This window comes from Mastigoproctus giganteus, chromosome 3 (genome assembly GCF_048544385.1).
Source record: "Mastigoproctus giganteus isolate SK-2022 chromosome 3, ASM4854438v1, whole genome shotgun sequence".
Taxonomy (NCBI): Eukaryota; Metazoa; Arthropoda; class Arachnida; order Uropygi; family Thelyphonidae; genus Mastigoproctus; species Mastigoproctus giganteus.
The window spans coordinates 178,037,348-178,057,331 of NC_143577.1; the positions used below are offsets into that span (position 1 = coordinate 178,037,348).

Consider the following 19,984-nt stretch of genomic DNA (forward strand, 5'->3'; position numbering starts at 1 on the left):
TTATACAGAGTGAGCTGTTTGGAAGAAAAGTAACGCCGACAGCGAAAGAGAAAACCAAGTTTTTTAGATGCAGAGGAAGCAATATTTGTAATGTGCTTGTGCAAGAGAGAGAGATTAGAAGTCAGGGTAATCCCCAAAAGAGATATATCATTTTGCCTAGAAATCGGAGTGTCACTAAAGATAAGCATAGGAGCAAAAGAATCCTTTTTGGAAGATATAAGACCAGACTGAGTTTCAGAAGGGTTGAAATCAACTAAGTTGTCTTTTCCCCACTGGAGAATTACCTGAAGATCTGCATTTAAGGAATTGGTAGCAGATTTTCGAGAAGTTGAAGCTGATTGAGCAGGACAACGTTTCTCAAAATGGAAAGTGGAATGCAATGTGCTATCATTGGCGAAACTATGTATAGGATTTCCAGTTAATGGAAGAAGGTCATTAATGTACAAGAGGAAAAGAGTGGGGGAAAGAACTGAACCTTGGGGGACACCGGCATTAGTGGAGAAGTTAGAAGACAGAGCCATCTACCATCACTCTCAGTGAACGATCAGAGAGAAAACTGGATAACCAATTACTAAAAACAGTTGGCAAACCATAAGATGGAAGCTTGTTTAGAAGACCTTTATGCCAAACACGATCAACTACTTGTGTTTCACTAAACCTTTCCATTGAATTAGTCCATAAATGGGTAACATAAGCCAGAATATCACCAGTGGATCGACACTGACGGAATCCATACTGGCGATCGTTGATCAGACAGAAGGTTTCTAGGTAATTTAAGAGTTGGCGGTTAATTGATTTCTCCATTACTTTAGAAAGAGTAGAAGTAATTGCAATGGGATGATAATTGGATGGGAGGGATTTGTCACCCTTTTTAGGAACTGGCTGGATATGAGCAAATTTCCAAGCAGAAGGAAAAACACCTTTGAAATAAGAAAGTGAAAAAAGGCTGCAAAGAATGGGAGTAACTTCAGGAGCACAGGTTTTGAGAACAATTGGAGAAATACCATCAGGACCTGGAGCTTTCTTAGCATCAAGATTCGTCAAAATCCTTCTGACAACCTTTTGATGGAAGACCACAGGGGACATTGAATGGAGCATGTTGGGAATGGTGGGAGGTGTTTTACCAAGATCATTAATACATGAGTTGGAAGAAAAATGGGATGCTAGCAGGTCAGCTTTATCTTTGGCTGAAGTGACAACAGAATTATCTGGTTTTGACAGAGGTGGGAAAAAGTTGTGGCCAATAGCTTTGGCAAGAGACCAGAATGTTCAGCTACCATTAGGGCAAGAAGCAAGTTTTCTACTCTTAGCCTGTTCAAACTCTAGTTTGGACTGATTAATAACTGCTTTACAATTGTTGCGAGCCTTGGTGTACGCAGAAAATGAAACTGAAGAATTAGAAACAAACCAATTACGATATGCAACATTCTTCTCTTGAACAGCCTTAGCACATTTATTGAAAAACCGAAGTTTAGATAAAGGACGAGATTTTAAAGTGGAGTGTGGGATAAAGGATTCCATTCCTGCAAGAATAATTTCACTGACACGATCTGAGCAAAAGTTGACATCAGAAGTTTTGAAACAGTAATCCGACCAAGGAAAAGAAGAAAAGAAGTCTCGCAGGTCATCCCATTTTGCATTCTTGTAATGCCAAACACGAGGTTGGGAATAGCAATGAGATAGTGGTTCCATTGGAGAAGAGAGACAACCACCAAGTTGTGATCTGAAGTTCCTGAAGGACCCCTCACTTCGACTGTGTACTTAGAAGGGCTGTTTGTGAGAAAAAGATCAAGCGTGGTGATTAGGATTGTTCGGTATTCTTGTAGGTAAATGAACAATCTGTGCTAGGTCATTAGTAATTGCAAAAGCCTCAACATCTCAACCAACTGGCTAGGTGTGACTTGAAAACAGAAGCCAGCTGGAGTTGTGAACATTAAAATCACCAAGGAAAATTACCTCACTGTTAGGAAAGTTGGACTGGAGAAAGTAAAGTTGTAGAGAGAGGAAGTCAGAGAGCTCCAAGTGATTAGCGGAGTTGGGAGAACGGTAGAGACAACAGATGAATTTGACACAATGAGGTAGAGAGATTTTCTGCCAGAGAAGATCAAAGAGAGGAGATTCCAAATTGCCAAGTCTCTGACAGGGAATATCAGAACGGACATATGCATAAGTACCACCTTTGAGGCGAAAACAATCATACAGCGAATAATTTGGGCATCTGAAATGAGCAGTAGTTGAATAAACCAATAACTGAGATTCTGTCAGAAAAAGTACATGGGGTTTGGCAGACTGCAAGTGGAAATGGACATCGTTTAGATTAGAATTGAGACCATGTATATTTGTGAAATGAATTAGGAAGTGCTTGGGCGGTTTAGATCTTTTCACAGATAAGCTTGCTCTATTACTTTGACAATTCATGGTGTATTCAATAGTAAGAAAAAGTGGGTGGGACATGCTGTATGAAGTAATGAAATTTTTGGATATGGCGTACACATGGTAAGAATATACCCAGATCCTTGACATAACGTGGCGTCGACAATGCTCCCCACATACACACTATTCGGACTCCCTCCAGTCACTATCTGGCAGAGTAGAGGTAGCAAGATCATACACTAGCTGATCCGGAAGCCTCCTAGAGAGTTACCAATAGGTTCGGTCCGGTGTACTAACTAGCGGCCGGCCTGCGAACACCGTTCTAGAGCTGTACCCTCGAAATGTAAGGAATATTGGATCTCGCCATGATGTTCATCATAACTTACAAAGTCATCAATCATACTGCATGATGGAAGAGATAGGGAAGGGTTGATCGGAACTTAGCTCTAGAGACTAAACATGGGTTCCACCACTTCAGGCCTCCAATAAGCAAAGTGGTGGAATTGCACCAGTTGATGAGAGTCATCTACCACCTACTACTGCCTGGTAACATAGAGAGGCGCCATTCCTCTATGTGGTGTGGGTGCCACACCTCGACCCCTGCTTACATTGGTTCACACCTGGGTGGTCACCCACCATGCAGTTGTGCATGGAGGTTATACCCAGGATTACTAACAGTCCCACCATTGTGAAGGTGCAAGCAGAGGATTTGGCTGTCACAGACCATCCGGACTTCACTGAAATTGGGTCCACTTGACTTGAGTGTCACCCGAATATCAGTTCCATCAGCGTTTTAGACTCCCAGGTAGCAAGTACAGCTTGTCCGGCATATCTGAGAGAATGTCTGTGACAACCTTAAGGACAACTACTTGTTTATAATTAGATGTACTGATTATCTAAAACTGATAAGCCCAATAAACCTGAAAATGCAAATTGTTTTTATTGTTTTATGGCCTTGACCTCCAGAAATGTGCTTCAGAAAAATATCGCAAAGCCATTAAAAATTGATTGTTATAATGGGAACATATGATAACAATGAAAGGGCAGTGCAATATCCATTATAAATATGACCTTTTAGAGAGATAAATAGCTTAGTAATATAGTGAATTTTTCAACTTCCAAGCATTTGGAATTAATTACAAAAAAAAGTGTTATTGGGTTCGCATTACGATATTTTCACGATACCCGCATTTATTCCTACAGGATGCAAGATATGTTTCCATGATATTTTTAAGTTTGCATCCGCCAGCAAAAACTTATGTAAAGTCAAATTTCCACAAGTCAAGTATTACGTAAGTTGGGGAGTTCCTGTAATATAATACTAATGCTATATATATGGTGCAATATCAACACTCTGCTTATTGGAGGCTTGAAATGGTGAAACCTGTGTTTAGTTTTTAGAGAAAATTTCTGGAATCCCCTCCCACTCTTTCAACCCATGCAAAGTACTAAATACTATAGGTTTCGATACCTTTCATGTTTGTGTTTATCAAGTGCCTTCCTAATATCATGCTCCATTGTCAATAAAATTGTAACTGTTGACCTACCTTCTGTAAAACCATGATGAATGTGATATATTTTATTATGGAAAAAAAGCAGTATTTTTTGTATATATTATGTGTATATATAACTACTTATGTATATACAGTCAGTCCTCGTATAGCACGATAGTTGTGTTCCTAGAAACCCTTGTGCAATGCAAAATAACAGGAACCCTTGTGCAATATAAACAACAGGCCCTATGGGAAAAATGGGGTTAGGTGCTGACCACCCAAGACTGAAAACATTACTAAAACACACAATAAATAATCGTAATAAAATACGTATTTTATTACGACTATTATGTAATAAAATATTGCTACTGCTTTTGCTTCTGTTGTAAGCAAACTTGTTTGATTTTCTATCCAAACAGATGATAGCCGTTCCATCTCTTCCAATTTTTTTTGTCTTAATCTAATGGATTTTAATTACACTTTGAGTTGTTTTTATTTTCTCTGCATTCTTTGTAATTCTCGGTGTTGCCTCATTTAGGCCTGTAGCATGTGCAATTTCACATGGTCTTTCATTTCACTCAAAGCATTTCACAATTTCATATTTTTTCTCTATCGACAGAGGCAGACTGGCCATAAGCCTTACCGGGGAAACCCCTGTGGGCCTGAGGCCGGTGTGATTTTGGCCATAAACATTAATATGAGGCCACTACAAATTTTCCCGGGTAAGAATTGTTGACCTAGTCCGCCTCTGTTTATCGATATTGCTTTTCTTTTTCTCTCTGAATCTGTAGTGTCTTCACCAGGACGCTTCCTTTTCACACCTTTTAAGTATTTTATCCATTTTTAGGAAATAAAGCACAATTACAAAATGAGGAGGCACACTTGATACACATAAACAAAGCTGTGCGCGCATGTAGCAACTGAATAAACAACACCGAAGGCAGAGACACACTATGAACACCTCACTAGCTCACATTTTACTAAAGCACATTTCTGGGGGTTACTACCAAAAAACAATAAAAAAATTTACAGTTGCATTTCTACTAGTGGAATCTGTTATAAACTGGTAGTAAACTCGATCTAATTGCATTTGTGATAATACCGATAGCTGGAATTGTGTGGGTTTTTACACTATTATGGTGAAATGTGTTTCCCCTTCACTGATTTAAAAAACAAATACATTTTCAGAATCTTCTCTTCATTCCTATCGTGTTGTGTTCGGTTGGGGTGATTCCGCATTCGACTGCCATTTCTTGTAAACACAAAGGCGAATCATGCATAAGGAATTCGGTTAGTGTTATATACAATATTGTTCCTCTATTTATAAATCGTATATGATCGAATTCATGTAGTATAAACACGTGTTATACGAGGACTGACTGTACTACGTGTTCCACAATTTGAGTGAGCTTGATTTGTGGCTTGGTCTATAACAGGGGTGGCCAATTTAATTTGTGATGCAAGCGGCTTTTTTTCTTCAAAATGTGCTGCGATCTACCATCTCAAGAATTTCATTGCACATGGTTATGAAGGTTAATCAACACATATTGAAAAATGTTGTTTATAAATTTTAAAATTAAATACAATTCAGAATTCTTATTTTAAATTCATACGTATTTAAAAAAATTTTAATTTATGCGAAGTTTGTGTCTTAATGTCATCTGCCAAGTTTTCAAAAACGGGGATATGCTGTGATAAGGTCAACCGTTAGGAATCTTCTGTATGCAAGTCCGTAAGAGTAGAGCGATTCTTCGTCTTTTTTTGTTCCAAATACCAAAAGGCCAATTCACATAGATATGTGGAAAACAGTGAATTTAAAAGTTCACTGCAATTGTTTGCTCACACTTTTACCAGTTTTTTCAATGCGTCGCATCACAGTATTTCGAGATAATTGCAGATCTTGAAAAGCACTTTTAATTTCATTTTTCTTCTTAAAATTTTCAAAAAGAGAATCTGTTATTTCTAAAAATGTGTCTTTGATGAATTGACCATCAGAAAATGGTTTGCATTTTGTGCAAGAAACGACTCACTTTAAATGATGCTGCAGTTACTGTTTTAGATTGTAAATTAGGTATCACGAAGAAATTTTGTTGGACGAATAATCTGGATTTAACTTCTTTTAATTTATTTATTTTTTCTAAGGTCACTATTAGGCGGAAAATCCAATTGGTATTTATCATGGAGTGCGTTGAAGTGCCTTTCTAAATTTCCTTTTTTGGGTATAGCCACAGAAGCATTGCAAATCAAATAACAACATTTTTCTTTTATCATTACAAAAAAGTATTCTAGTTCCCACTCTTGATGAAAATGATACGTTTTACTCTTTTTCGTAGTATTCATTTTAAATCAAAGGGTATTAAATTAACGTATAAGTACTGTCCAGTTATTAATGTTAAGTAAGCTAAATAAGAATTCGACACATACACTATGCTCTCCACAACGTAACTGCGTGAATTTTCACTAGACAAGCATAGCAGCGACAAGAGTGGTCATGTGGTTCAACGGATTTGTAATAAGTGTATGCAGCATTTTGACTAATCTATTTTTTATATATATAATTCGTCGTGATCGACAGAAATTAAAGCCACAATTGACTGGTAGATCGCAATCGACTTGTTGGCCACCCGTGGTCTGTAAGGAGCAGGATTACTTTTATTGCCTTTCTTATATAAGGGACTAATGGTAGTGATCTTCAGTTTATTCGGTGGATGACCTGTCTTGAAAATAATGTTAATGAAATGTAATAATTGTTTACATAATACAATATAGCAATTCTTTCACATGGCCATTGGAATACTATCCAAATTAGTATTATAGTTCATTGGAAATTTGCTAATTGTTGCCACTAATATTTCTGGGCTAATTTAAAAATTACTTTTATAGTCATTTCACAGGATATTCTGCAGAGTAAGATTTTTATTACATTTATCATTCCGTGGCTGAAAGCAAATTTTCACACATCTACTCCAATTATTCCTTTTTTGGTTTAAATTTATGTTCCCTTATTGTGTTTCATTCAAGTAAGATAATAATTAGGGCTGGATGAAGGATGAAATAGGCTCCCAGCCATATTTAAATGACGCCTCCGTAGCCAGGTGGGCAGGAGCAGCAGTGCATTGCACACACTTCTTGATTAGACCGGGGTTCGAGCCAGTGACCACCAAATACGGAGGATGCGGAAATGTCAGAGAATGACCACCGCATATCCCTGGAGCAATATGGCCTTAGTTGCTAATGCTCCTAAAAACCAAATAACGAACAAACCATATTTATATTTGAAGTTCCTTCCCCAGCCACAGTGGCTTATTCAGGGTAGGGGCACGTGCCCCCTTGTTGTTTTTCGGAGAATATACACCATTCGTTTAAATTCCCTTTAGCTAAAAAAAAAAAATTTTTTCTCATTGTTAACATAGGATTTTATCTATTTTTGCATTGTAGCTCAGCTATTTTCAGTTGACTACATTTGGCAACACTGATGCTGATGTGATCGCCATTCTAGTTCGAGGTGTCACGCAGTTTGGCCGTGTGTAATGTTTACTTTAAAATAATTCAGACTTTAGCTGTGTGCCTGTGTCCGCCAGTCACATTATATTTGAGTGTCATATTTGTTTTGTTCTGTGCATTATTTTGTGCCTTGTTTGTGCACAAACAAGGCACAAAATGATTCCTCTCCTGTCATTTTTTTCTGAATCCATCACACCTGGCCACCATATTTAAATTTGAGTCCCCTTTAATATATATATTGCACATACATATAAATACAAATACTACATAGGTTTTTATATTTATATTGTGAATAATAATTCCTTGATAAAAATGTAAAATAAAAGGTCATAAATGTTTTTTGACTTGAAAAATAAAGTAGTAATAAAAACAATTTTAATAGAAACTTTTAACTTATTTATTGTACAATAAAAAGGTATAAGAATAGAATTTAAACACTTAACAAATTAAGGTTAAGTATGGTTTTATATTATATGTTTTCTTAGTTTATTATTATTATTAGAAATTTTTATCACTACTTCAAAAATATTTACACTGAAAATAAGACCCCTCTTCGGGTGAGTCCTCAGCCATGGCTGGTTTGGCTGTAGCATTAACGCGAAAGTGAAGTCTTTCTTGGTAGGCATATCTTTTGTGCTCCTGATTAACCTTGTTGTAGTCTTCTTTGCATCCATTCTAGTGGATCTACATCTTTCCTTAAATGAGGCTTTCGGATCTGTATACTCAAAGTGTGGCTTAACTATTGCCTTATTCAGTGGGATAATCACCACCATGACCCTGCTAACAAAGTTCATGTATATCATTGACAACCCCATGATCTATGCTAGCAGCTTGCCTGCACTACTCAGACAACTGCATATTGGACTGCACAGTTGCCCCCCCCCCCCCCAGTTCTTTTTTTGTTTCCTACTACCTTGAGTGTGGTAGTATTTGGTGTGTTATTCTGGGGTTATTGCTATTGTGGTAGTATTTGGTGTGTTATTCTGGGGTTATTGCTACTGAAATGCAACTAAACCTTACATTCAGTAGTGTTAAATGTGAATTTTCACTTTTCAGCATATCTGCTTGATTTAACCAAGCCACTGGGAGTAGCATATCCTAATTAGTGTGGTGGGTTGTTAATGAAACCACTCTGCCAACCTTTGTATCATTAGCAGAGTTGGCATTAATATGTCAAATATGTCAAAATCATTATTGAAAATGGCAAGGCATTGAACCCTGAGGAACTGCACTATAAACAGTTGTCCAAAAAGAGCAGTGTCCTTTAATGATCACCCTCTGTCTCCTGCCATTCAGCCATTCCTTAATCCATAGCAGTAACTTATGCCTAATGGCATACTGCTCCGGTTTGTGCAGTCTTTCATGTTGAGCAGTGTAAAATATTTTACTGAAAACAAAGTATATGATGTCAAAATAATTTTTTTGCTTTCAGTTCCTTTGTGACTACATCATAATGACTAATCACATTGGTCAGACAAGGTCTTCCCTTAACTAATCTGTGCTGTGATTGCTTTATAACTGCATCACTATCAAAGTGATCCTGTATCACTTCTTTGACCATTGGCTTCATTTTTTCCTGGAACAGCAGTCAAGCTTATAGGTTTATAATTTGTAACATCATGGCTGGCCCAAAGCATTTAGATGCCCAGGGTGGAAAGACTTTTGTGTGTGCCCTCCCCCTTCATAGGTAATGAAGTGTACAAGGAATTTTAATTGAATTTATTTTCAATCTTGAAAACTGCAATAACATAATGAACAGTAATTGAACAACATACTACTTTCAAGGCTATATCATATCTTACCCATTATTTAGTTGATGATCAGAATGCGATTATAAAAATATTAGTAATATTATAATAACATACTCTAATACATGCAATCTAATTATATCCAACAAGAGAATACAATACACACATTTCGGTACACTTATTAAAACTATCAATTACAGTGGATTCCTGTTATTTGGGTCACCGGTTAATCGAGGCATCATTTATTTGAGGCAAATCATAAAAAACAGAACCCAGTCAAGAAAATAGCCAGGGTTTACTTCGCTTAATTGGGACAACATGCCATTTAATCAGGGCAGTAGAACGCAGCACTGGAGATTACCCTATGATTTCTCCGACCGTACCACATGGTTCGGTCGGATTTCTGGAGGTCACAACCATAAAACAATAAAAACAATTAGCAGTCACTTGTTTATTTGGCTTTTCTGTTAGTGCAATCTATCATAAATGGATAGTAAACTCTATCTTATTGAATTTGCGGTAATACCGACAGCTGGAATTCTGTGGGTTATTATGGTGAAATGTGTTTACACTTCCATGAAATTTTCAATCATATAAAAAAATTAATTTTCAGAATCTTCTCTTCATTCCTATTTTTAAAGCTTCATAACTCGTTACTCACTCTGTTCTCACTTGCGCGTATCGTGTTACTTGCAATTTGTGTGTGCCATGTTCTTTGTTATTGATTGCTTATCTTTTTAGTGTTTTAAATTTTAACCCCTACCCACAAATGTCAGTGAACAGAAATGTCAACTAATTAGTATGTACATATTACAGTACGTATTAATTATTCCGATTTTCACGTATCATTTAATTTTTTAATTGGTAAGGTAATAAAGGGTAAATTTGTGCTTAATATATCTTTAATTTTATAGCCTGTGGATAATATTCCAATTTTCGCTAATTAGAATTGCTGTTTAATAGAATTAAAATTCAGTTCACAAACGTGATCACAATGACCGGCGCTTACTACACATCATATAGTGACGGTACTGTACTATGGTGAGTCCATCGTAATGTGATTTGATTGTACAGTGAACCAATTATAAAGCAGGGGGTCCATTGTATTTTTAACTATATACATGAAACTTCGGATAATTGGGGCAGCCGCTTAATCGGGCCAAAATGCCCTAGTCCCAATGTGTCCCAAATAACCGGAATCAACTGTATTATAATTATCGATTTCATAATTTACGTGAACAGAAAATTTTGATACAATACAATTGAAGCAAGATTGCTGGCGACTGGAGTGAGAAACAGTTCTAGTGGCAACACTACCTTATGATAGACTTTCCGGAAGGAATACTAAACCTACTAAGTTAAGACACAGCTGCGTTTCAGAAATTTCTGAGAGAAGTACTATGCCTGGCGTACTCTATGACAGGGTATGTCCGCTCGTGGTTTAATTTTTAGATGACGATTCAGTCATATGGCACCCACCCAAAATTCAGCACCCAGGGTGACTGCCCAGGTTGCCTGGTGTTTGGGCTGGTACTGAGTCACATTGTTCTCTGTTCCCTTCTGAATAGGGGAAATATCTGCACATCTGTGTTCTGGGGACCTCCCCGAATCCAAGAATGATCTCATAATTTTGGCCAAAGGTTTGCTTACTTATTTTAATATAACTTGATAGATTCCATTTGATAGAATACTAAACCTCGTAAGGTAGGACACAGCCGTGTTTCAGATATTTCTGAGAAGTACCATGCCTGGCGTACTCTATGACAGGGCATGCCCGCTCGTGGGTTAATTTTTAGATGATGATTCAAACAGTCATATGCCCCCCCTCAAAATTCAGCACCCAGGGCGACCACCGAGGTTGCCTGGTTTTTGGGCTGCTACTGAGTCACATTGTCCTCTGTTTCCCTTTGAATAGGGGAAATATCTGCACATCTTTGTAGTAGTAGTAGTAGTGGCATGTGATGCAAGAAAGCACTGCAGGAGCAAGAGCTTATGCAGCATCAGCCATAAAAAAAAAAAAAAAAAAACTCACACAACCATTCCCTCTAAATGTTTGTCCAGTTCCTCCTTAAATTTATTTAACCTATCAATTTCCACAACGACAGATTGAAGTTTGTTCCAGCAATTAACCACCCGTTGGCTAAAGGCAAATTTCTGCACATCTATATCTGTCTTTCCTTAATTTGAATTTATTCCCCCTTAGGTTCGTAATCTGAACAAGTGGAAGAATCCTATCAGAATTCAGCGAGTTCAACCCATTCAAGGCCTTATACACCTCAATCAGATCACCGTGCAGGTGCCTAGTCTCCAGCCATTGCAATTTTCAGAACTTAAGCCTCTCTTGGTAAGGGATCCCTTACCAAGAGAGGCTTGGTAAGGGATCCCTTAAGGGATCTCTCTGTACACACTCAAGCAAATCTACATCCTTCCTAAAATGAGGCCTCCAGACCTGTACGCAGTACTTAAGGCCTGGCCTGACCATTGCCTTATGCAGAGGGACAATCACCTCCTTTTCCCTGCTAGCAACATTCCTATATATCATTGACAAAACCCCATGACCTGCCCTGGCAGCCTGTCTCCATTGCTCAGAAAATTTCATATCTGATTGCACAATTACTTCCAGGTCTTTTTCATTTTCTACAACCTTAAGTGTAGTACCACACAGTTGGTACGTTTCTCTGGGGTTACTTCTACCCATATGCAGACTTTGCATTTGTCAAGGTTAAACTTCAGTTGACACTTCTCAGCCCATATGCCCAAATTTTCTAGATCCTGTTGCAGTAGCACACTGCCATTACTGTCATTAACAACCCTGCCAACCTTTGTATCATCTGCAAACTTTGACACTAAGTCTGATATACCTTCATCAATATCATTGATAAATATACAAAACAACAGTGGACCCAACACCGAACCCTGTGGGACTCCACTAATAACATTAGTCCACGAAGAGCAGCACCCATTGATTTCACCCCCTATCTTCTCCCACTCAACCATCCTTTTATCCATTGTAGCAATTTCCCCTTAATACCATTCTGCTTAAATTTTGTACAGTAGTCTTCCAAGCGCAACAGTATCAAAAGCTTTCTTGAAATCCAAATATATGATATCAAAATTATTTTTTGCATCCAGTTCCTTTGTGACCACATCATAATAACCAATCAAATTTGTCAGGCAAGACTTTCCCTTAACAAACCCATGCTGTCTCTGAATTATTGCTGCAGTCTTGTCTAGATGATCCTGCAATGCATCTTTAACCTGTGATTCCATTATTTTACCCGGAACAGAAGTTAAACTAACTGGTCTGTAATTGTTCTGGGGATCTCCCCCGATTCCAAGAATGATCTCATAATTTTGGCCAAAGGTTTGCTTACTTCTTTTAATATAATTTGATAGATTCCATTAGCTTGAGGTGCCTTATTTATTTTTAGTTTGTCATTTCTCTTTGACTTTCCTCTCAGTTATTGCAAAATCATTCAGCTTCCAGTTAGAATTTGATATGCTTTTGGTATTACATTTCTAAAGACATTCTTCACATGGGAATGTAAATGAGAGATTTTTATTCAGTTTGTTGGCAACCTGAACAGGATCATCAGTAGTTATGCCATTCATATTTAATGAATTAATGTTGTTTATTCCTTTCCTTCTAGTTATAACATAATCATAGAATTCTTTACTGCTTTTCTTTTCATTCATAGCTAAAGACTTCTTGTAATCTGCCTCGGCTTGCTCCATAGTAATTTGATTTCAGACTAGTTTATAGTTAATGTAGGCTTTGTATGCTTATCATTTATAACAATCCTGTACATTTTTCTTTTTTGCTACCAGTCTTATCGGTTTATATGCCATCGATTTAGTTATAAACCTTAAAGAGTATCTCTTAGTTGATATGAAAAGCTTAATAACTTTTATGATTACTTTCCTGAACATTTCCCATTTAGAATTTGCAGTTGGTAATATCATCAGTTAGTCCCAAATGTCTGAAATGAATTTAAACATGGTATGAGACCATTATAGTTATCTTTATGAAAGCAAAATCCCTTCCATTTGCTCTTGCCAGTAGATATATTCTTAAGTAAATCTCATCTCAGTGTATTATGCTATCACATAGTGGTTCTTTTATCTGGAGATTCTTAATGCATGAAGATCTGATTTAACACTGCTGATGATCAGATCAGGAGTATTGCCTTTTCTTATTGCATTTCTAACATGCTCGTGCAGAAACAAGGCATCTAGTGAAATCAGAAAAGATTCTGCTATGGTGACTTGTGACCAATCTACAAGTTTGCAATCAGTATCTGGAAAGTTAAAACCTCCTATTAAAATACATTCTGATTTTCAAACCAACTCTATTTGTCTGAATAGTTGCATATAATATACTCCTATTCTTATTAGGTGACACACACACACACACACACACACACACACACACACACACACACACACACAGGTGCCTATTGTTTTCACCATGTCCACCTTATTAGGGGGCATAAATTCAAATTGAGGAAAGACAGATGTAGGATAGAGGTGCGGAAATTTGCCTTTAGCCAGCGGGTGGTTGGTTGGTGGAACAGACTTCCATCCCTTGTGGTGGAGGTTGATAGCCTAAATAAGTTTAAGGCTCAGCTGGACAGGTATTTTGAACAAACAGAGGGGTGAAGTGGAAGTGGGTTTTTTTTTTTTTTGGCTGATGCTGCATAAGCTTGCTTTCTTGCATCAAATGCCTCTACTAATGCTAATGCTATTGTTCTGCATGTAACAGCTCTACTCCCAGTGAACAGATTTTTATGAAATTTTATGTTTGGGCCTTTTAAAAATATTTGTCAAGCAATTCCAAATTTCATTAAAATTGGACAATAGAAATCCAGCAGTTATTATTTCTTCTTTCCATACAATTTGTATGTCAAAAAGAAATTCAGATTAAATGTAGTTTTAATGCAGCATTCTTAGCTTTATATGGTCCATGCACACTTCTTATGTAATGTGTGAGACTGGCGAATGTGGTGTTTCTTTTGAAAAGATACAAATGTACAGAGAGAAGGCAGATTTAAAAAAAAAAAATTGTCTGTACCCTGTAAGCATGAAAGATGTTTTTGTGTAAAAATCTTTGATGACACCTACTAAATTTCGAACAACTAGAACTGAAATCATGAACGATATAATTTATGCTCATGCCTGCTGCTTACTCTGCCAAATCAATGTTAGTGATAAATCGGATACACATGCCTCCTGCTTACTGTACTGAATCAACGTTTGGAAGAGGTTAGGCCAATTGCCTAACCTCTTCCAGACGTTGATTTCATTGTAGCCATTTGTTATGTTAATATATACTATTAAAAACCATACTATTAATATATTAATAGTATGGTTGCAACAATACGAGTATTGTTACAATCATACTATCATGTTAGATCATGTTACTCTGTCATGCTTTCTCTCAAATTACACATGCAGCACTACGAGATCTACAAGAAACGACAGTACCACACATAATACGCTATCAAAACTATGACTTGACTCAGATCTCAATGAGTACAAGTGCAAGATGGTAATGCTGCACATTTCATTTTGCAATGAGGAAACAGATATCAGAGATGAAATATGTCAAGATCTATAAAGACAATGAACAGCTCATACTAGATCGTAAATTTTATGAATTAGACTTCGATATTTGCAAAATGATTGAAATATGTCAGACGATGTGTCAAGACAGTGACGACGTTGACCCTGACGAAGCATGCAGTAATGACCTGCATAGCCTTGTAACATGACTGCGAGAAGAAGAACCCTTTTAAAATTATCCAAACAGTGAGGTGAATTGGGATCTAAAACTTGCAAAGAAATGCAAAAACTTGATGAACAATGAGAACTTCTGCAACTTAACAAGAATGACCAATGACAAAAGATTCTACTCATACATGCAATTTGGAGTCTGTTTTCTCCCAATCGCGAACCAATTCAAATATTCCTGAGCGACCCAGCTGGTTGCAGAAAAATGTTTATGATTTGCCTCTTGATGGAAATATACAGCCTACATTACATGTGCATCAACTGGTAAGGCTGAAGTACATGTAATGTAATGATCTTGGATGTGCTCAGAGCTAGTTTATGCCAGCTCTGAGCATATCCAAGATCACTGCCCTCAAGATATCCATTTCTCTGGTTACCAAAAGGTTTCTGCCATGGGTGAAAATGGTTAGCCCAAAGCCACCTAAGTGGTATGCCCAAATCATAAACATTTTTCTGCAACCAGTTGGTTTATGCCAGCTCTGAGCACATCCAAGTTCACCTTCCATGATCTTTGCTTTAAATGCTTTACTTTATTTTAAATTTTGCGAGATATCCATTTTTCTGGTTACTAAAAGGTTACTGTCGTGGGTGGCAATGGTTATCCCAAAGCCACCTAAGTGGTATGCCCAAATCATAAACATTTTTCTGCACCAAGCTGGTTTATGCCAGCTCTGAGCATATCCAAGATCACTTCCCTTGATCCTTTGCTCTAAATGCTTTACTTTACTTTAAATTTTGCAAGATATCCATTTCTCTGGTTACCAAAAGGCTTGTGCCACTGGTGGCAATGGTTAGCCCAAAGCTACCTAAGTGGTATGCCTGGAATCATAAATTTTTTCCACACCAAGCTGGTTTATGTCAGCTCTGAGCATATCCATATCGCTTCCCATGATCCTTTGCACAATCTTCTCTCCCGATTCCGTTTTTCTTTGTTATGATAAACGGAATCGGGAGAGAAGGAGGGAGTTAATGTCAGGGAATGACCACCGCATATCCCAGAGCAATATGGCCTTAGTTGCTAATGCTCCTAAAAAAAAAAACTAAATAAATAAAATAAATTATGCAGCACCAGAGGGACTCACTGTTATCCTTGTGACCCTCATCAACTGGTGCGCTGCCTTAGATTTTGTGTGCTTCTTAACCAAGAGAGCAACTCGGCCCCCCCACCATCCTTTTTGTATGCATAATACATCCATTATTAAAATTTTGCATCCTCTTTGTTTGAGTGTCACTGTATTTTCGATATCCCTATAATGTTTGCATTTGATGACCTAACCAAATTCAATTTTCAAATTCATCAAATTTATTTATTTACTATACAAGTCAGAAGGTCGCTTCGCTCCCTTCTGACTTGTCACATAAACCCCACACCCCTTTCTAATAATCAAAAGATGTACAAATATTATATTATATTATTTTGTTATCTAAAAACAAATTAATAACAAAACCATCATTTATATATTTGATTATAAACAACATTTCTTGTCCAATTTTTTTGTGTTTTGATTTGTTTTCTGTTAATACAGAGAGATTTTTAGCTGCCTTCACTCTGCTTAATGCAACATACAATTTTCCATGCAAAAAAACATGGTGATTTTAAGTCAACACTAACCTTAGATAATGTTTGACCTTGACTTTTGTTTAATGTCATACTAAAAGCCAATTTCACAGAAAACTGTGTTTGTTAAAAAATGAAGTAATATTCCCGTTTGAATACATACGAATCCGTGGAATATATGCTTTCGATCCAGTTCTGTCACCTGTGACATGTTCACAAGCCAAACATTTCTTACTTATTTCCACTACACTTAGTCATTTTTTTATATCCAAGTTTCTTAAAACCATAACAATTGCATTTACCTTTAATTGTAATTTATGTGGAGGTAAACCTGAAGGTTTCAGAGAATAAAGTGTTTCGGGTATTACAGAGTTGTATTCTTCAGCATTACAACTATCTGACATAATTTGGTCTGATGAATAAACTACAGGCTGGCCTCGATTAATGCAATTTGAACGGTTTTGGCTTTCTTTTTTTCATAATACAATTTCCGATAGCTGACACAAGCTTCTCTTATTTCTCTCGGGTGAAATGACATGCTTCTTTTGATGCCAGGATCGACATCCATTACCTTTTGTTTAAGGGTCTCTGCGATAAGAAAGATTTCGCCTAGTTCTTTTACCGTTATCTCCTTTGCGGTAACATTTTCATCTGGCTCACACTTTTTCTTCAGCTTCTTTGTACGCATGCTTTTTCTCTATTTGAAGGAGATCGTTGTCACTAAGCTGTTCTGAATCTTAATTCAGTGATTCTCGAATGTTAGCCCTATCCAAGCCTCTGAAACCAACGTCATTACCAATATTAGTTATGTCTTCAATAGCATTTTGAACTGCATCTTTGAAGCCATAAAATTGTTTGTGCAATGGGGGTAAAAGATGCTTCAAAACTGCTCTCATATTGCTGGCTGTCACTTCTTCCCATGCTGCATGAATGTTTTCAATGGCCACTCGTATGTTATATTTTTTCCAAAATTCTGGTACAGAAATTGCATTGTCTCCTGTTGTAGCTTCAAGTGCCTGTGTAAATGTTCTACGGAGATCGTAAGTCTTGAAAGTTGCAATCGTCCCTAGATCCATGGGTTGCAATAACGATGTTGTATTCGCCAGTAAAAAAACAACTCTCACATTTTCATTTAAGTCACCAAGTGCAGAAGGATGTTCAGTTGCATTATCTAAAAACAACAGAGCTTTAAAAGTAAGATTATTTTTCTTGCAATAGGCTTCAGCTGTTGGACAGAAATAAGATGTAAACCAGTCTTCAAATAGGTCTTTAGTCATCCATGCTTTTTTATTTGAATGCAAATGACTGGAAGAGTTCAGTGGCTGTATCCTTTTAAAGCCCTAGGATTTTGTGTATGGTGCACAAACATAGACTTCAATTTAAAGTCACCTTCAGCGTTACCTCCTAAAACAAGCATTAGTCGATCTTTTGAGACTTTATACCCAGATCGTGATGCTTCATTTGCAGCCAAATAAGTTTTAGTTGGCATCCGTTTCCAAAATAGGCCCAATTTGTATATATTAAATATTTGCCGATTGTTGTATTCACCATCCTGAATGATTTTTTGCAATTATGCTGGAAATTTGGCTGCAGCATCTTCATCACTAGCAGCTTTCCCTATTACTTTAACATTATGCAGTCCCTTGATTTTTGAAACGTTCAAACCACTCTGAACTAGCAATAAACGCTTCAGTCTCCCCTTGATATTTTGTTTCTTTGAGCTTAGTAAAAATGTTGGCGAAGGTAAAGAAAGCAGCACGAGAACCATGGGAAACTTTTAGCGGTCAAACACGTTTCTTGGTAACCACAGCTTCTCCCTGCATTCTTGGTAAACAGATGGTGTGTGTTATTGGTAAAGACAGTAGAAGTTGATAATGATGTATTGATTAGTTTTTTCTAATTATTAAAAGCAGATTATTGGAGTTCGTGAGTGTAATGCCTTCGCATCATAAAATTTACTTATGGGTGTACACCCTCCAGACTGCCTCAGTCTTAGGGTGGTTATCCCCCCCCTTCCTGCTGTTTTAATCCAATAGGAAAATGACTTCTACTGCAACTACCGATAACACGCACCATCTTTAGAAGTCATTTTCGTATCAGGTTAAAACAGCTAGTGGGGGGGGGAATAAACACCCTAAGACTGAGGTAGTCTGGAGGGTGTACCCATAAATAAATTTCAGCCTTCTCACTGCACCATTTGGTGCAGTGAGAAGCTGCAGTACCGGGAAATGCTTTTGACCAGTAAAAAAGTTTCCTGTGGTTCTCATGTTGACTTTCTTCACCTTAGCCAAAATGTAATAGCTTTGCTCTGAATGTTGTTCTTAGATAATGGAATTCTCTTTTGATTGCAATCTTCTATCCAGATTGATAAAAAACTTTCCATTTCAATCATTATTGGAGTTCTGTTTCTGGCATTTTGTGAAACAAAAGAAGTTGATGAAACTTTACCTTTCTCTTTATATTCGTCCTTATGGTTCAAGATAGCTTGTATGGTAGACTCACTGTATCCTAGATCTCTTAGATTTTTGCATGGTTTGCACCACTTTCATATTTTTTAATAACTTCAAGTTTTTCAGCTAAAGTAATACCTTTTAATTTTTTTTTTATTGAAATCATGTTGTTTTTCACTCTTTCTTTTATCCATAATTAGCAGTGGTAGAAAATTAGAATTTTTAAATGCAGCTGAACATGACTTTATTAGGAGGAGACAAACAAGTAACACATCTGCTTCCGTTGTTTGATGGAACACACTGAGGTGGGCATCTGACAGCCAATAAACAAGCGTTTATTGGCTGTCAGATGCCAATAAACTGTTTATTGGCATCTGACCAATTTATTGGTCAGATGCCAATAAACTTGTTTATTGGCTGTCAGATGCTTAGTGCGTGATTTGAATCTTTTTCAACTATCATGATCACGTTAACTGGAAATTTGCATCACATAAAGTAAAAGGTGGTATAATTTTTTCAAATTACGGTAACTGAAAAACGCGTGAATCAAACTCACATTATACGAGGCCTGGCTGTATTTTCTTTTCTCCTGAAATCTTCATTTCAGATAAAAATTTTTTCATTCAGCACACACAGTATTATTTGATGCAGCTAAAAACTTTTCTTCTGGAGGAGTTTCGATACTTCCAAAGCGTCATGTATTAAATTTCCTGAACTGCGAATATTTTCAGGAATCTCAATTTGATCATTTTTGTCTTTTACCACTTTATCGTAGTTCACGATTTTTTTTTCTTTTTTTTATCACCGATTGGAGTTTTAGTAGAGCTGGCGACAGTTTGATTCAATTTTTTTTGCTGTTTTCTTATCTTTCCTTACTTCATTGTGAAGCCTTTAACTTATTATAATTGTTTTGTTTTCTTCGATATCAGGATTTTTAAGTGCTGCTTCATACTCTTCAAGATCTTTTCTTTTCTTCTCAGCCTTTCTGATACAATCTTTATCTTTTCTATTACTGCCATTATTAACAACATTGCTAATTGCTGAAGAAACTTTTGAAAAAATTGAATC

General features: G+C 36.9%; 1 protein-coding gene across 1 annotated transcript in view; it reads left to right on the forward strand.

The window, feature by feature from the left end:
• LOC150088439 (calmodulin-lysine N-methyltransferase) overlaps positions 1 to 19,984 on the forward strand; it is a 410,297-nt gene that overhangs the window by 57,601 nt on the left and 332,712 nt on the right. The gene's annotated exons all lie outside the window — the stretch shown is intronic.